Source organism: Erinaceus europaeus, chromosome 9 (assembly GCF_950295315.1).
Source record: "Erinaceus europaeus chromosome 9, mEriEur2.1, whole genome shotgun sequence".
Lineage (NCBI taxonomy): Eukaryota > Metazoa > Chordata > Mammalia > Eulipotyphla > Erinaceidae > Erinaceus > Erinaceus europaeus.
In genome coordinates, this window is record NC_080170.1 from 67852232 (window position 1) to 67857761 (window position 5530).

Here is a 5530-nt window from a genome sequence, read left to right on the forward strand (position 1 = left end):
AGATCTGCCCCCTCAGTCAGGCTGGGACCCCGAAATCTGCCTCCTCCAGCAGGCTGGGACCCTGGGATCTGCCACCTCGGTCAGGCTGGTACCCCAATATCTGCCCCCTCCAGTGGGCTGGGACCCTGAGATCTGCCCCTGGTCAGGCTGGAACACTGGAACTGATCCTGGTCAGGCTGGGACCCCAGAAATGCCCCCTGGTCACGCTGGGACCCTTGAACTGCCCCTCGGTCAGGCTGGGACCCTGAAACTGTCCCCTGGTCAGGCTGGGACCCTGAGATCTGTGATGGTGCAGGTGCTGGGTTTAGGGGGTAGGAGCTGGGGTGCACATGAGGGGTGCATGGAGTAGGAGTTGAGGGTGCAGCTGAGGGGGTGCAGGGGGTAGGTGGTGAGGGTGCAGTTGAGGGGTGCAGGGGGTAGGAGGTGAGGGTTCAGTTGAGGGGGTGCAGGAGGTAGATGGTGAGGGTGCAGGTGAGGGAATGGATGGGGTAGGAGGTGGCAGTACAGGTGAGGGGTTTCAGGGGGTAGGAGGTGGAGTGCAGGTGAGAGGTGCAGGGAGTAGGAGGTGCGTTGCAGGTGAGGGGTTGCCGGGGGTAGGAGTTGCCGGGGGTAGGAGGTGGGTTGCAGGTAAGGGGGTGCAGTGGGAGTATTGAAGGTGCCGGTGAGGGTGAGTGGTGTCCAGCCCTGTGAGTGCCCTCCAGGGTCCGGGCTGTGAATGCCACCTCTAGCCCTGTGCTGCATTGGGTCCCTGGTGGCTGACTGTGCCCTGCTCCCTGAAACACCCAAGTTCCTGGGTGCTGTCTGTCCTGCACATTTCCTGCCTGAGACCCGAGTCTGAGTGATCTGTGCGCAGTGACCAGTCCAGAACAAGGAGGGAGGACACCTGTTAGTCCCAGTGCTGCCTCAGACAAGTGGGGAGACCTGTGTCCTGTGGTCTGGAGAAGTTCTGGGTCCACCCCAGGGCCCACTGGGCAGGGTGCTATACACTCAGCTTCCAATGGGGAGGGCCCTGTCCACTCTAGGGCCCAGTGGGGGCTTCCACTGCAGTGTCCAGTGGGGAGTTTCTGTCCATCCCAGCATCCACTGGGAATTCCTGTCTACCTCACTGTCCAGTGGGGAGGGTCCTGTCCACTCCATCATCCATTGGGGAGTTTCTGTCCACATCAGCATCCAGTAGGGAGTTCCTGTCCACTTCACGGTCCAGTGGGGAGGGTCCTGTCCACTGTAGCATCCAATGTGGAGGCCCCTGTTGTGAAGGAGCTGGGGGCTGCAAGTGGATGCTGGCCTTGGCTGGGCCCTCATTGCTGCAGACCACACTCAGGCCTGTGGTCACTGCTGCTGCACAGGCCCCCCAGGTGGCTGTTGGCATGAGCATTTATATCACAAGTATTCACATAGTGTCAGAGGTCAACATGGTGAGTGGGATCGTGTGGGTTGGGCCTGTGGTCAGATGGCAGCTAGGAGAGTCAGGGGTCGTGGGGATCTTGGAAGCTCTGAGGGTCTGGAGGCTATGAGTTGGGGGCCATGAGTGTCTTGGTGGCTGACAGGGTCTGGGGGCTGAGAGGGTCTTGGGGGCTATGAGGGTCTTGTTGGCTGAGAGCTTCTGGGGGCTGTGAGGGTCTGGGGGTTGTGAGGGTCTGGGGGCTGTGGGGGAATGGGGAATGAGAGTGCCTGGGGGCTGTGAGGGTCTGGGGGCTGAGAGGGCCTGAGGGCTGTGAGCGTCACGTTGCTGAGAGGGTACTGGGGCTGAGACGGCCTGGGGGCTCTGAGGGTGTGGGGCCACTGAGGGTCTGGGGGCTGATAGGGCCTGTGGGCTGTGAGGGTCTGAGGGCTGTGAGGGTCTAAGGGCTGTGAGGGTCTGGGGGATGTGGGGGTCTTGAAAGCTGTGAGGGTCTGGGGCCTGTGAGCTGGGATCCATGAGTGTCTTGGTGGCTGAGAGGGTCTGGGTGCAGAGATGTTCTGGTGGCCTGTGTGTCTTGAGGGCTGCGAGGGAGTTGTGATTGTGGGGTTGTGAGGGTCTTGGTGCTGTGTGTGTCTGGGGAACTATGAGTTTTGAGCTGTGAGTTGGGGGAACGGTTTTGGTGGCTGTGATGTGAGGACTGTGGATTGGGGTGCTGTGGGATTGGGGTTGTGGGTTTGTGGGGCTGTTGGTTTATGGGTCTGTGGGTTTGGGGGGCTGTGGGATTCAGGATATGTTGGTTTGGGTGCTGTTCCTTTGGGGCTGTGGATGGGCGTGCTGTAGATTTCATGGCTGTGGGTTTGGGAGGTTGTGGGTTTGGGGGCTGTGTATTTATTTGTTGATTGCAAAGTGTTGGCTGTTGGTTTGAGGTGCTCTGAGGTCCTGGTCCTGATGAACCCCCCCATCCAGTTTTGAAAGCATTGAGCTTGGATTCAGAAGGACCCTCAGGTCATTGGGTTTGAAAGGTGTTCCTCACAGTGGGCTTGGTGTCCTGGCTGTGTGTTGTCCTTGGGGGCTGGATCACAGATTGGTAGCACTGGGGACATGGTGGCTTGGAGTGATGAGGGTGGGGATCTGGGGAGATGGGGGTCTGGGGTCGAGGACCTGCAGTGATGGGGGATCTGGGGGAGTGGGGACCTGGAGGGGTCGAGGTCCTGTTGTGATGTGGGAGTGGATCTGGGGGCAGGGGTCTGGATTCCAAGACCTGGAGATGGAGGAGTGGGGGTCTGGGGTGAAGGGAATCTGTGGGCCTCAGTGATGGGGTTGGGGGTCTGGGGGTTGAAGACTGGAGTGATGGGGGCAGGGGTCTGGGGGTTGAGGTCCTGGTGTGATGTGGTTGGGGGTCTGGGGGGCACAGACCTGGTGTGATGTGGGCGGGGGGTCTCGGGGGCAGGGGTCTTGGTTCTATGATCTGGATATATATGGGGTAGGGGTCTGGGGTGAAAGAGATCTGGGGTCTATGACCCAGAGATATGGGGGCTGGGATATGAGGGCCAGGTTCCTGGGGATCGAAGATCTGGACTGATGGGGGCCGGGGTTCTGGGGGCTTTGACTGGGCCTGTGGCTGGGTGCTGGGCCCACCTCAGAGGTTTGCTTTACAGCATCGCCACCTGCTGGCTGGTCAGGCACTGTAGCCTCTTGCCCGCCCTTCTGTGGGGGGCAGACAACTGGGTGACCAGAGGGGCTACAGTGGGTGACTGGGCGGCTGCTGACATCTGGGGCCCGGTGGTGGGGACACCTAGGGCAGGGGACTTTTGGGGACCTGGTGACGGGGCCCTCTGGGGGCAGAACCTGGACACCTGAGTGACTAGCTGGGGACACCTGTGAACCCTGTGGCAGGGACACATGTGGTGGGGATACACCTGGGAGCCCAGCGGCAGGGACATCTGGGGCTAGAAGACACCTGGGTGCCTGAGACCAGACATCTGGGGCCGGACAGGGGACACCTGGGTTGGGGACACACCTGGGGGCCCGGTGCAGCGTCATCTGGGGCACAGATTCCTGGGGGCCTGGGACAGGTCATCTGAGGACAGATGGAGGGTAACTAGGGTGGGGGGAAACCTGGGGCCCCGGGCGGGGACACCTGGATCAGAGAGAGATCTGGGGACCCAAGACCGGACTTCTATCACCAGACAGGGGGAGGGGGCACCTGGGGTGGGAGGAAACCTGGGGGCCCGGGTGGAAACCTGGGTTGGGGATTCCTGGGGGCCTGGGACTGGACATCTGGTGGTGGACAGGACACCTGGGGTGGGGGGAACCTGGGGGCCCGGAGTGGGGACACCTGGAACAGGGATTCCTGAGGGTCACTGAGGCCTCCTGGGAGGAGGCTGGGAAGCTGGGCCTGTGGGTCAGGGAAATCTGCAGTAGGGAACACCTAGAGTAACACCTGAAGGCAGGGATGCCTAGGGTCTGGAGGCCCAGAATAAACCTTGGGGGTGGACACTTGCGGCCCCACCAGAGCCCATTCTGGGAAGATTTGTGCTGCAGCTGCTCCACCTTGTGGCCTCTGCAGGCAGTGCAGCCACCCTGCAGCTGGCAGCCCTCATGGCCGCCTGCCCTCTGGACCTGACCCAAGTGACAGTGGTGCCCAGAGGCCCCATACCGTGTCCCCTAGTTCTGGAGGACAACGGGACTGCCAGTCTGCTGATAGTGAACAAGTGAACCGGTGCTGGCCGGGCCCTGGCTCGTGGGGGGTCTCAGTGGCTCTATGGGCAGGAAGCCCTGGACCTGGAGTCAAATGGCCACCAGGGACTCAGCTTTGCAGGACAGGAAGCAGGAGGAGGGGGTGCTGCAGGGTCACCTGGGGGGCTCCAGAGATGGAGGGTGCCTGGGGTGCTGCAGGGACATCTGGGGGGCTCCAAAGGAGAAGAGGCCCTGAGGGTGTTCAGGGGCCTGGGGTGCTGAGAGGAGGAGGAAGGGGCCTGAGGGTGTTCAGGGGCCTGAGGTGTTGAGGGGAGGAGGAGGTCTTAGGGTGTCCAGGGGCCTGGGGTACTGCGAGGTGGAGGAGGCTTGGGGGTGTTTAGAGGCTTGGGGTGCTGAGGGGAGGAGGGGGCCTAAGGGTGTTTAGGGGCCTGTGGTGCTGAGGGACACAAGGGGTTGGGAGATACCTGGGGGCCGAGGGGCAGGGACATTTGGGGCAGGAAGATACCTGGGGCCCTGGGACCGGACATCTGGGTCCTGAGGAGGGACACCTGGGTTGGGGACACACCTGTGAGGGACTTGGGCACTATGAGTGTTTGTGGTCTGAGAGGGTCTGGTGGCTGTGAGGTCTTGGGGGATATGAGAGTCTGGGGTCTGAGAGGGTCTGGGGGCTGTGAATCTGCAGGTTATGAGTAGCGGGGTTGTGTGCGTCTGTGGGCTGTGAGGGTCTGTGGCCTGTGAGGTTTGGGAATTGTGATTGTGGGGTTGTGAGGGTCTCTGTTCTGTGTGGATCTGGGGAACTTAGAGTTGGGAGCTGTGAATTGGGGGAATGGGTTTGGTGGCTGTGAGGTGAGGGCTGTGGATTTTGTGCTTTGGGTTTGGAGTTGTGGGTTTGGGGGCCTTTGCTTTACGGGTCTGTGGGCTTGGGGGGGCTGTGGGATTTAGGGGCTGTGGGTTTGAGGGCTGTTGGTTTAGAGGGTTGTGGGTTTGGTGGCTGTGGGTTTTGGGACTGTGGGTTTGGGGGGCTTTGGTTGGGGGGTTATGGGTTTGTGGGCTGTGGGTTTGTGGGCTGTGGGTTTGTGGGGCTGTGGGTTTGTGGGCTGTGGTGTTTATGGGTTGTGGGTTTAGGGGCTGTGCGTTTGGGGGTGTAGGTTTGGGGGACTGTGGGTTTGGGTGGCTGTGTGTTTGTGGGTCTGTGGTTTTTAGGGGGTGTGGGCTGTGGGTCTATGGGTTTGGGGGGTTGTGGATTTGTGGCCTGTGGTTTTTAGTGTGTGTGGGTTGGGGGCTGTGGGCTTAGGAGGCTGTGGATTTTGGGGCTATGGTTTGGGGGGTGTGGGTTTAGGGGCCTGTGGGTTTTGGGGCTTTGTGTTTGTGGGCTGTGGGTTTGGGGGCTGTTGTTTGGGGGTTTTGGTTGTTGGGCTCTGGCTGTGG